At 44.3% G+C, this 13,434-nt stretch overlaps 1 long non-coding RNA gene across 1 annotated transcript; it reads right to left on the bottom strand.

The window, feature by feature from the left end:
- Window positions 1-311: 311 nt before the first annotated feature.
- LOC116531057 lies at window positions 312-12,900 on the bottom strand. Its single transcript, XR_004260241.1, has 4 exons — window positions 12,723-12,900; window positions 12,369-12,590; window positions 11,702-11,844; window positions 312-1,349 (listed from the first exon to the last, which is right to left on the bottom strand). It is a non-coding gene; the product is annotated as an uncharacterized LOC116531057 (long non-coding RNA).
- Between the last annotated feature and the right edge of the window lie 534 nt (window positions 12,901-13,434).

The raw sequence follows: 13,434 nt of genomic DNA, 5'->3' as shown, positions 1-13,434 counted from the left end.
TGACTTGGTTTCTCAATATTGCACCAGCACACCATCCTCTGAATGTGCTCCATTTGTGATTGTTCACCTCTCTGAAAATATGGTTCCTTGAAAGGATCCCAGCAGTCTAGATGTAGCCTGTCTAGCACCAAGCACAACAGAACCATCCTGTACCTGGTTCTGGGTTCACCACACCTGTCAATGATGATATGTAAATTTCCAGTGCCATTTTTACAGCCTCATCATGCTATTAGCTCAATGTAATCTTAGAGAAAACAAACCCCCTCTATTGGATTTTCCATATTTGAACATTTGATGTATGGGACTCTATAGTGATTTCTCTTGAATTTTATCTTATAGGGTTTAGACTGGGCAGAATCACAAAAGTGATCATATAATTTATCATATAAATTGTGACCATTTTAAGACTGAAAGCAGGTGTTATTATTATTATTAACAATTATTTTGAGACAACATAAACAACCAGGGCTGCCCAAACCAACCTACACCCAGGACCACCCTAAGCAAAGTGGTCAGAACCACAGACTCCAGGTTGAAATCCCAGTGCTATCATTTACCAGTTCCTTACTTAATCTCTTGACGTTTCTGTTTTCCCATCTCAGAAAGGGAGGTAATATTTCTACATCATAGGATCATCATAAGTATTAAACAAGATCATGTTTGGAAAGCATTTAACCCAGAGCCTGACTGACATTAAATGCTTAGGAAATATCACTTGTTATTTTTAACTTGTCGAAATCTTTTAAAATTTGACCAGCTATCCCTCTCAGCATAGTGTCATTTTTAAATCTGAGAAGCACATCTTCCACAGCCTTGTCTGAGCTGTCGCTTAAATGATGTGTGTCAGCATCAAAACAGAACCCTGCGGCACGCTGCTCGTGTTCCCCTTCCAGGCTGATGTTCAAGCATTGGTCACTATTCTTTGGGTATGTTACACCAGTTAACCCCGTGCATTAAAGGAAAGTACGTTTAGTAAGTTTAGTAACAGCTCAGGGGCTTAACTGGTATACAGTTTTGCATTTCTCTCGCATGACAGTATGGAGAGGCCCCACTTTGGCAGGAGTCCATCCTCCCACCGTTAGCCAGGGACCCAGGCTGATGGCAGCTCTTCTGTCTTCGGCATGTGGCTTTCTGCGTGGCTCTGCTGGTCACCATTCTCACAAGTAGGAAGCAGGAGAAGAGTGTGGAGGAGCAAGTGGAGAAGATATATGTGCTGGCCTCATGGGGACATGGATGACTTCTGCTCACAAGCCTGTGGGGAGAATGTAGACACAAAGGCGCGCCCCACCATAGGGAAGGTGGGAAAGGCAGGGCAGCTTAGCCACCAGGAGCCCGCTCCACTGCTGTTCCTACAGAAGAAGGGGAGATGAGATTTGGGTGGACAGATGGGAATTTCCATCTCTCCCATCCACCTAATGCATTATATTCGGGCCTCATTTTCTATCTTGTCCTTGAGGAAGTAAGGTGAGACTCTATGAAATACTTTATGGAATCAAAGGCCTCCACCATTTTGCTCTGCTACTAGCGAAGAAAGGAAACCATTTCCAGGGCCTGATGAGGAGATGGCACATAGGCAGTCCGCACTCTGAGAAACGGTTTTACATTTAGGGCACTGAAATTCATTTAATCCTTCCATCAATCTGTGTGGGGAAGAAATGAAAAGAAGGTAGAAACAGAGTGGAGTTTAAAAAATGAAATGAAATTCCAAGTATAAGAGCTTTATGGAAAAGTCAAGCAGAAAAGAAATTATACATAAACATTAAAATAATCTTATGGATTGCTTAATATTTCTCTTTGAACACTCCTGAGCTCCTTGAAATAAGATGTAGGGCTCAGATTTCTGACGCAAGTAACATAGGCATTATGGTCAGCTCTTAAACTCCAGCCTGCCGCTCTTAAAGTGAAGTCAAACACTGCCGATAAGCAGCCTCATTCATTCATTCAACAAACATGTAGAGAGAAACTTCTCAGTGCCATGCACTGTGTGGGGAATGAAGAAATAAACAAGCTGTGAGCCCTACTCTTGAAGGTCTTTCAGACTTAAAGATTCCTAGTTGCAAATATCAGAAATCATGTCTGGCTACTTTACGCAGAAAGCGAATTTACTAAAGAATATTAGTTAGGTCACCAAATCTTTGGGAAGCTATGAATCTAGGAATAATACCTCAAAACGCTTTGCAGAATAGTCTAGAAGAGACAATGCTGGCTCCCCTTTCAGCACAGACACACGGCTTGAACTCGTGCCCCTGCTAAGGTGGGACCTTGGGTGCTCTCATCAGGATCTTCTGAGACTGAGGCAGACATAAGCCGCCTTGGCCAGAACATACTCCTCCTGGTTTGCGCTGCTTTGCTGTGCTGGCTTCTGGCTCAGAGTCCTTCTGATGCAGCTGTGCCCTAGCTGCAAGAGAGGTGGGGAGAGTGAGTACCTGCCTTCTAAGTTAGGATGTGGGGATTTTAAAACAGAATTCCCCAAACATAGGGAAGATGTGAAAAGGTCCGGGGGAGACACCTCCTGGGGCTCCAGCGGTTCTGCCTCTTAGTCCAGCCAAGGCAGGGACAGCCAGTCCTCCAGCCTGTCTGAACAGTACCCCAACTGGCCAGCTGGGGACATATTGGACCATCCTGCCCCCTGCGAGCTCATCAAGGGAAAGACTAAGTCAGAGGAGTCCCTCTCTGACCTTACAGGTTCCCTCCTCTCCCTGCAGCTGGATCTTGGGCCCTCACTTTTGGATGAGGTGCTGAATGTCATGGACAAAAATAAGTAACAGGATACCAACTTTTTTCCTTTGGGGTAAAAGGTACAAAAAACAAACTGACCGCAGTTGAAGAGAAGGGCTTCCGGAGCTGTATTTACAGTTTTGTGATGGGTTTTCTAAAATAATATTCTTACAAAGTATTTTTTTTTACCTGTTATGCCCTGTTTGCAGAAACAATTTAGAAAAAACAACAAAGCAAAACCTGTCTTGGCAAAAAGAGGAAGTGAGTCAGCCAGAGCCCATTTTCGGCAGGCCTTGGTGATGTTCAGCTCGTGTACTGTTTGCAGACACACAAGCAATCTGGCTTGGCCAGGATTGGCACTAGCCATGAAGGGCTGGGCGATTCACATTAAGGAACTTTATAGAACTTTACAGCACTCCGACATTTTCTGAGCAAGAGAAAGTCAAAATTTATTTAACAACAAAGCCTTTTTTCTAGATTCTTTTCTGTTTATTGCTTGGGCTCACCATAGCAAATTTTCCAGTGTTAAAACTTTTCTGTTGTCATATTTGAACTTTTTGGGTTTTGGGGATTTTCTTGCAGTTCTTATGTATCCCTATATATTATATCTATATTGCAAAATTTTGACTGTCAGCTACATGTTGGTAAGACACTGGCCAAGTATTACTGTAACTAAGTTATTTTTAAAGTTAAAATATATTTTTACATGCCTTTGGCTTTAAAAAAAGAGAAGAAAAGGTCCTGAGTGGGCAAAAAATTGATAAGTGTCCATGAAGAGGTGAAAAATGGCATGCAAATGCATATATTAGTGTGGAATACGGACTTTATGAACTTCATGAACGGAATTGTGAAAATACAGTGGACAGAGAAATAAAACCTAACTGAGCAAGTCAGAGAAGACTTCACCAAGGCAGTCTCCACCTGGCCCACCCACCTAATGCGTTAGCATTCAGCCCACATTTTCTATCTTATTCTCTGGGTCATAAAGGATGCCTAAGAACTTTCTAGGGAAAGTTTCTGAGGAAGGGCCCTGCACACAGAGGAAAGGCATGTGAAAAGGCACGAGAGTGGGAAAGGCTTGGTGGGTCTGCGGAGAGGCTCCATGTGGTAAAGGCAAAGGCCGAGTGTCAGCAGAGAGGCACAGATGGGCTGAGAGTGACAAGTCAACATCAGGTCACAAAAGGCTTTGATGGTCATTAGATACCATTGAAGGATGGGAGTAATGTGACCTATGTGCAGAGGATGGATTGGATCGGAAAGAAAATGAAGATGGAGACAAAGTCCAGAGGCTGGTCTGAAAGACCAATTGATAATGATGCAAACCTGAATTAAGGAAGAGGCAGCAGGAGAGAAGGGAAAGTTGGGTCTGAGAAATGGCTCTGTCCACTAGGAAACTCAAACTATGGGTCTGGAACAGAGTTGGGGATCATTAGCTTTTAGATAGTAGTCAGTACAATTAAGAGAGGCCACAGAAGGTGAACAGAAGATGGCTGGGAACCCTTACAGTGACGCATTAGGAAGCCCAAGTCAGGTTCCCAATCCCAGCAGCAACCGAAGGCAGGGTGTGTCCAGGCCATAAAGCGCAACATTGGGGATTAGGGGTAAGAGGGCGGAGATCCTGACTCAAGCTCCCTGGAGCTCACTGTTGTGTTGAAGCACATAGATGGCATTGTAGTTTTTTGGCTATCTGCTTTCATTTTTTCCTTCTCACTGCAATGGAGCATGATTGCCTTTTGGGAAATCCCCTCTCATCCATTCTGTGCCGTCTTGGAGGTGTCAATCAGTGTGACCTGTCTGCCCTGGCTAAGAGGTGAGCATAGGGCCCAAGAGCATTCAGATTCTCTTCAAAGACTTCTTCTTCTGAGCTGAGTGAAGCAAGGCTGGAAAGAAGAGTTTGGAGTTGGTTCAACCCAGTAGCATCTCCCTAAGGAGACCATCCCCTAATTCCTGCCCCAGGGAATCCTGAGCTGCCCTAGCTCAATGTTTCTTTAAGTCTGGTTTCTAGCTTTCCCTTCTGCTCTGTGAACTCAGTGAGACTCTTATACTGAATTTTATTTTTCTGCTTAAGGGAGTCAGAATCTGTGGTTTGCAATCGAACAACCCCAACTGACTCACAGAGTGTCCGACATTTAAGCCAACTATGTGAAAGAAGCCCTCCAAACCAACCTCCCAACAGGTGCAAAGCATTTGTGAAAGAGGAATGCAGCTGTCATGCATACTGGAACAGGGGTCACTCTAGCTGTGACTTTATCTTCACTGTCGCAAGACCCTGAACGGGTCCCTTCACCTCTCCAGGCCTCAGCGCTCTCATCTGCAAATCACAGTGCTGGGCTGGATACTGGGTGTCCCGTGGTGTACTGGTGAACTGTTTCTTTCTTGAAAAAGCATTTTGCTGGTTTTTAAGCTACTTGGTCAAAAATCCTGCTTCCTCCAAACACAGAGAATTAATGAACATCTCAAGCTTTTTATGTTCCTCTTTAATGAGGCCTGCACTATCTGAATATTCTAGCGTTCTCTCTTGTTCGGCGTATAATCATGCACAACCTTTTTATTTCTTTAAGGTGGGACTATATTTTTATTACCTAAATGCCGTGCTACGAAGATCAAAGTCTTAAGTGTGTTTGTGCAGCTCAAAAATAAAGATATATTAAGAGGGGAAAACACTGTTTTAAATGCAAGTCATGCTTAAAGCAAGTTTTACTTTTGGTCATATTTTCTTGTATATTATAAACATTTATTTAACTTGTTGCCATTTGAAGTAAAAAATTTCCAAAATGTGTGCTCAAGAATAATCACTAAAATGTTTGCAGCGAAAAAAAAAAAGCAAAAGCCTTGGTTATTAGGGTTTGATAATTTCTGTGGTATTAATATTCCTCCTGTGGCTAGCTTTCAAGCCATCAACCAGCTTTCTAATTTCCTGAAATTTTTACTTTGCAATCAGGCACAGGTCAGTTCTGGTACATCAACGTTGGTGTCCCTTCTAGGGCTGACTTCTGGTCTGTACCTCTCTACACTGGGAAGCTGGAAGACTAATTCTTTGACTCTTGTTGAAAAGAAAGCATCTAGGGTGGCATTTCTCAAAGTCCGTGGCAAGGAACTTGTTAAAATGCAAGTGTCCACAGACTACTATTGGGCACTCTGAATTAGCACAGGGGTGGAAGAGTTCTAAGAAATTTGCACCATTAACACACTCCCCAGACGATTCTGATGCAGGAGGTGTGAGGGCCAGACTTTGAGAGACACAGGCTTGGAAAGTGGCAGGTAAAACAGGGTGAGAGCGGTGGTGGGAAATGAAGCGAGGCCAGGGGAGAGAGGATTGTGGAGGAAACGATGACCCAGAGCAGACACAACCGGGAAGCAAAGGGGAGGGAGGCAGGAGATATTTTCAGCTTGATATCCAGACTTGGAGTGCTCTGCAGAACACCATGTACCAGAGGGCTTTAATAAGAGATGATGATGATGATGATGATGATGATGGTGATGAAGGAGGGCAGTAAGGCTTTGTTAACCAGCCTTACCGGGCTGGTAGGAAGTAGAGCCATCTGGTGCATATTTGGTACATTACAAATCTATTTTATTTTCACCCGTGCTGCTCAGCCAAATTTATATCTGTTTCTGGCTGCAGAACTTGCCTGGTATTAGACTAAGCCCTAAGCTCTGAGCAGGAAGAATCCCATGCCAAGGACGTGATCAGTTTTTGCCGATCCTGGGGCAAGGCTGGATTTCTGAGCCTTCCTAGAATTTCAGCCCTTGTTCTAGAGGGTGGGAACCCAGGAACATTTCAAGTGAATGATTGAAAGCCCTGAAGGAACCTGTGTTCCTATCACCAAACTGTCTCCTCCTGCAGGAGAGGGCAGCGGTGACCCCAGCCTCCCTGTGAGGCCCTTCACATCCTCATTTCCATTCCTCTGTTGCTTCTGGGGGGCAAGGATATTGTTCATCTCTTCATGCCAGGGCCTGTTCCGTGCCTCTCAGTGGATGGAAGAATGAGGCAGGCAGATGATGGTAATGTGCAGGGATTGGGGAACCCCATTAGGGCTGGCCTGGCTAAGACAGACACAGATAGAAGAGTAATTGCCCAGTGGTAGGGGGTGGCTGAATATTAGGGGTCAAACCTGAAATTTCCTTCTTGAGAAGGAAAACAAATCTGCTTAAAGCTACACAATAAATTAATAACAATAATATATTTTTTAAAAGACTGACTAATGCTCCTCCCTACCTCCTTCACTCCCCCACCCAAAAGAAAATAAGAAAACTTTCAGGAAAGTTGGGGAAGGGGAGGTACGTGCTGCGTCAGAGGCTCTTGGGAGAGCATTTGTTGTCTCTTCCTAGTCTTTGGCCTTATTCCAGTCCCAACTGTTCAAAGGCACCGGGGCAGAATTTGTCTTCCCTGGGCTGGAACACAGGATATCACTAAGATTCCTCTAGATCCTGGAGTGATGCTGAGAGTTGCACGCATCTGCTCCGACTTTTCCCATTTAAAATTCCTCGTCAGAAATCCTTCCTTCCACTCTGACATCCCAGACATCGCTCTTGGATCTTCCACCCTACTTGCCTTGCATTTCTACCAGTCAGCTCAGACAGATGAAATGCAGGATAAAACCTCTCAGTCCACGGAGCAGGGACCTTGTCTTTGTGTCTCATAAGGTGCATGTACACCTGCAGTGCTTTGTAAATAATAAATGGCCACAATAAAGAGGCTGCTTCTTTGGGGTCAGGGGTGTGTGTTTGCAGAAAAACAGTTCCCCCTACAACTCCTCCCACCAGGTCTAGCTCTGCCTGGCACAGCTGTCACTGGAGGCTGAGGATGCAGTGCACAGAGATTTCCAAAGGGACATGTGACCTGAAAACTTAGGGTTCCAAACCGAGTAAAAGGCACAACGCCAGGATTTCTCGGCCAGCGGAGGTCAGAGAGCAGCCTGCTGACACACTATGTACTTGAAAAATAAATGTACCGTGGAAATGCAAGATGTTATTATTATTACTTCAAATTTTATTGTTATGCTTAATCTGGCCTTTGCAAATGACAACAGCACAGGATTTTCAAGTCAAGTGTATAACCATAATGTACTATTGAAAGAGAGATTGGCTGGTAATAACAGGTATTATTACTCTAATAATAACTTGCCAATTTCATACAAAGGAGAGAGACCTCTTTCCAGCTGGGAGAACAAGCTGAAATAGACAAGGGCGTTTCATTAGGGTGACTGTGGAAGGGCAAGGACACCATGACAACATGGTCACTCACTAGGATGACCCCATCACTGATACTGAGAGCAAGTGGAGTAAGACTCTCCACTAGCCCTCAGTTTTGCTACAGGAAACAGCAGTTCATCTTTTTGAAAACAGGCTGCTAAAATCTCCCCTCTGTGTTTCCTGTTGCAGGGCACCATCAGAGCCACAAAAAGTTCTAGAACAATGAGCTCATCCATCATGTATATTGGGGGCCTTCATAATAATAGCTGCCATTTATTGCAGCCTTACTATGTGCCGGGCACTGGGCATCACCTCATTGACCCCTCTCCACCTTCTCTGTGAAGTGAATCCTGTTATCATCTGTTTCATACATGAGAGGCCTTAGGCTCAGGGTCGACGGCCCAGGGTTCTAGCCAGGATCAAAACACAGACCGAATCTGCAGCCCAAGATCTTTACCACTGTGATCTGCTCTCTCTACTGCCACTTGGCAATGTTTCAGTGGTTGAAATAACTGAGACTTGACACCTCTAGGCTACAGGGAACACTTTCCAAGCATCTGAGCTGATGGAAGGGCAGAGTGGCAGGAATCTCACCAACGCACAGGTGCTCAGAGAGGCACCTGGACTTGGCTGTGGACGGCCTCACTGGGGGAGTTTGCAGCAGAGTTGCTTTCTGAATGATGTTTCTCGAGGCAGGTGTTAAAAATTGCCGTGATTTCTGAGATTACTCTGGCTAGGCGGGAGAGGAGAGTAACTCTGAAGGAGGGGTGGGAATGGAGAAACTACTGCGGCATAAAAATTAGACTACAGGTAATTTGTAAAGTTGATGATCAACCTTGATTAGACTTGCTCTTTCTAATTAGCAGAGCTGGATGGCTGTAGCTCCTTCAGCCCTTTGAGTCTTTATTTTTAAAATCTCTTTATCTTTAAATGAGGAATGTGGAGGAAAATTAGAAGGGTGGATGCTTCGAGGTTCTTATTGTCTAGCTCTGACCATCTGCCCTGGACTCTATTTATTGCAGTTTGTCAGTTCCATGAGCCATCTTAATGAGCAAGCAGGGGAAAGGTCTCAGTCCAAGCCTTGCTCTGGCCTAAAGTGATTACCTCACGAACGACTCACTAATTTTTAATTCATGCTCTGATCCATCCCAGACCCCTGGCTTGTGCATATTCTGCCCCTTCCCCCCACCCTTCACGAGCAGGAAGAAAGACGTCTGGGCTGCTTCGGTGCCTGTTGACACAGGAAAAGGAGCCAGGGTTAGTGCACATCCCTTTCATTTTCAGGGAAGTCACAGAACCACATCTGTTTTTTAAAGCTTAAGGGTGGAGGGCTGGGATGGGGGAGAGGCTGGGGGAGAAGGGATGCGTGTATGTGATGGGGGTTATGATTGTGGAGGTAATGATGTGGCGAGTGTGTCCATGTGCAATACGGTGTGTGTGTGATGTCATGTGAGCGTGCTATGTAGGTCAGGTGTGTGATGGTGTCTGTGTGTGTGTGTGTGTGTGTGTGTTGTGCTCTGTGTGATGTGGTATGCGTTGCTGTGTAGGTCAAGCGTGTTTTGTGTGTGAGTATGGTGTGTGTGTGCAGTGTGGTGTGATCTGAGTGTGAGGGGTGTGTGTGTATATGTGGTATGGTGTGTGATGTACAAATGAGCTTACGTGTTGTGTAGGTCGAGCGTGTTGTGTGTGTATGGTGTGTGCATGCACAGTGCCTCTGGGTCCTATGGATGAGCATGTGTCTGTTGTGTGGTGTGTGTGCGTGTGCAGTGCGGTGTGGTGTGTGATGTGAGTGTGGGGGAATGAATGTGGTGAATGATGGTGGGGTGCATGTGTGGATGTGTTTGCATGTGCATGTGTGAAAAGAGGCAGAACACGAATGAAAGCATCTCTAACAAAATAAGCTGCTTGAAAAGGGGATTTTTCTATCCCTAGAAATTTGCCAGAATATCTTCCTTTTTTGGCTAAAGCCTCTGCTCAGAAGGTCTCTGATGATCTGGTTTAAAAAGGACAGGATTGGTTTCAACCAAATAAAATGAGCGTTAAAGATACTTTGGAAAAAAAGCATTTTTACAAATCCAGTGCTAACGATGCAGTGGTTTCAGTTTCCTTCCATTGAGTGAGAAGGAATATTTAATTTTGAAACCAGTGGAGGCTCAGGTCCTATGCAGCAAGATAAAGAAGACAATAGCACACAGCCCCGTTGTAGATTCGTCCCTGCTCCCAGGTCACAGATGGGATGAAATCCTCTCTTTGTGGAATACTGAAAAGGACTTGTGGTCTCCAGGGTTTGCCATTCCAAACAGAAGTAGCCGAAGTCACCCTGATATGGAGGTGCCATCTAGGGGCAAGAAGGGGCTGGAGGAGGCTCCTGAAGAACAAGGAAAGGAGTCATCCAGCCAAAGGATTTTGCCACAGTCCTTCATGCACGCTTTCTGGTGCTGAGGTCCTTGTGCAGGGGAGCGTCATAGAAGGGCTCAGCCCAGACAACTCCAGCAGCTTCAAAAACATTTCCACTGAGAGAGAGGCTTTTCTTCAAGCCAAGCTCTCTGGCAGAGCAGCATTCCAGAGAAATGCAAATAGAGTAAACATATGGGAAAAAGTTTACATTCACAAGTCATCATGGAAATGCAAAAAAAAAAAAAAAAATTGACACTGACCTGGTGAAGTTTTTTTAAATGATCATGTTGGGGTGCTCTCACGCTGCTGGGAGAAGTACACACTGGAATAACCTTTCCGAGAGGGAGTTTGGCAACACTTATCAAGACCCTTAAAAGTGTTTCTGGCCAGGCATGGTGGCTCACACCTGTAATCCAAGCACTCTGGAGGCCAAGGTGGGTGGGTCACCTGAGGTCGGGAGTTCAAGAACAGCCTGACCAACACGGTGAAACCCCGTCTTAAAATAAATAAATAAATAAATAAATAAATAAATAAAAGTGTTTCTACCCTTTGGCTCAGTAATTCAATTTCTACGAGTTTATTTAAAAAAAAAAAACTCATCAGAGTGTAAAGATTTCTGTAAGGAGATGTCCATTGCAGGGTTAGTTATAAATGTGAAAAACTGGTATTGACTTTTGTAATCAAAATAGAAAAGTCTAAAATAAATGTACTGTCTACATAATGAAATACTATGTTGACATTAAAAATCATATTTTTGGACATGGGAAAATAGTCAAATACAATGAAAAGTTAAAAAGGAAATATGTTTGGAAGTATATAATGTGTATTTATAGAAAAAGGGGCTGAAAGGATGTACATCAAACTTAATAGCTGTTTCCTTTGAGGAAATGACATAAGTGATTTTTTTCTTTAAGTTTTTCTGCATTTTTCCATAATAAATATACTGGGAAATAAATATTATAATGATAATAATAAAAACAACATACATAATTTTTAAAATAAGGCTGAGGCTAGATATGGTGGCCCATGCCTGTAATCTAAGCAGTTTGGGAGGCCAACACAGAAGGATTGCTTTGAGGCCAGGAGTTCAAGATCAGCCTGTGCAACACAGCTGAGTTCCCATTACTACAAAAGAAAAAAAAATTAAAATTAGCTGGGCATGGTGGTGCATGCCTGTAGTCCTAGCTGCCCAGGAGGCTGAGGTAGGAGCATTTGAGTCTAGGAGTTTGAGGAGGCGGTGAGCTGTGACCACACCACTGCACTTCAGCCTGGGTGACAGAGTGAGATCCTTTCTCTAAAAATAAACAAATAGATCAATAAAACATTCCTATGAACAACAATGACAAAGGTCGTAGAAGAATCCCTTTCAATTAGAGGGAAAGGCACTCACATTTTTAAGTACTTCCTCCTATGATCCAGGCTTTGAACTTGGGTCATATCATTTCATGCTCACAATAGCCTTGGGAGAGATGTCTGTTCTCATAGCTCCAATGCCTTTCCCCTCCCCTCACTTTCAGCCCATGGTCTTGCTTCCTATCCCATTGAGAAAACGAAACAAGAAGAAGGCATCTTCCATACTCTCCCACTATTGCTTCTACCTCCTACCTGCGTCTGTGCCCACGGATTTGGCTTCCCTGCTCTTATTACAGATGACTCACCTGTGCTGCTCTCTAAAGCCAGCCTCCGCACTCGGGCTGCAAGTCCAATCTCCTTTCACCTACTCAACATTTCTCCACAAGTCTTCTCTCTCTGTCTCACGTCAATTTCCCTCGCTCTTGGATCATCCCATCGGCTTATTAACATGCTGTAATATTGCCCACATTTTAAAAATTCTCTCTTGACTGACAGCCCCTTCCAGCTACATTTCCTCCTTTCTACACCCACTTTTGCAACAAAACTCAAAAGAATTGTCTATATTCACTGATTACATTTCCTCCTGTTTTCTTTAAGCCTCAGTAGTCAGCTGTCACCCTACCCTGGTCCATTGAAATTGTTCTCATCAAGCTCAACGCTGACCTCCATGTTACTAAGCCAAATGGTCAATTATCAGTCCTCACCTTGCTCAACCTCTCAGCAGCCTTTGATGCAGCTGAAATAACTGACGCTTCTTGAAACGGTTCCTTCACTTGACTCTCAGTAGTCTACGCAATCATGGTTTCCTGCCATTCAGTTGCTGTCTCCTTTTGCTGATTATAACCTTCTCTAATCCCCAGGGTTCCATTCTCTGCTCTTTTTTCCTCTGTAAATAGGAATCTCTCCCTTGAATTTCAGATATATAGCTAAATTATAAATGGATAGAGAGATAGATACCATATCAAACTTAATCAAAATCAAACTTCCTATCGTCTTTCCCAGACACATGTTCTTACCACTGCCTTCCTCATATCAGTTAGCGGCAGGGGTATTCTTACTGCTGTTCGGGTTCAAAACCTTAGTATCACCCTTGAGGAATCTTTCCCTTTCACTCTGCATCTAACTTATTGGCAAATGTTGTCTCTTCCACCTTCATAATACATCCAAAATCCAGCCACTTCTCACCACCTCCGCTGCTACCATCCTGGTTCAGGCCGCCACCATCTCTCTCCTGGATTTTTTCCTCCAGACTAGTCCCTTTAATTCCACCCTTGACTCTACATTTATTCTCAACACAGTAACCAGGGAAACCTGCTAAAATACAAATCAGATAATGCCACTCCTTCCCGTGTTACTCAGAATAAAAGCCTATGTCTTTCCAAAGGCCCATAAGGACCTGGGTCTCTGTTTCTTTCTCCAACCTCAACCTACTTCTCTCTGCCTTCCCACTCTGCTCTTTCCATAGTGACTTCCTGGCTAAATAAGAGCAGACCAGTTACGTTCTACCTCGGATATGTGTTTGGCTGCTCTCTCTTATCCCCAGATTTTTGCACAAACGTCACCTTCTCAATGAGACCTTCCCTGATCATCCTGTTTAAAATTGCTTTTTGTGGCCGAGCACAGTGGCCCATGCCTGTAACCCCAGCACTTTGGGAGGCTGAGGCAGGCGGATCACGAGATTAGGAGTTTGACACCAGCCTGGCCAACATGGTGAAACCCCATCTCTACTAAAAATACACAAATTAGCTGGGTGTGGTAGTGGGCTCCTGT

This window comes from Sapajus apella, unplaced genomic scaffold, assembly GCF_009761245.1.
Source record: "Sapajus apella isolate SASKATOON/1434 unplaced genomic scaffold, GSC_monkey_1.0 scaffold69, whole genome shotgun sequence".
Taxonomy (NCBI): domain Eukaryota; kingdom Metazoa; phylum Chordata; class Mammalia; order Primates; family Cebidae; genus Sapajus; species Sapajus apella.
This window is presented reverse-complemented; position numbering and strand designations above follow the sequence as displayed.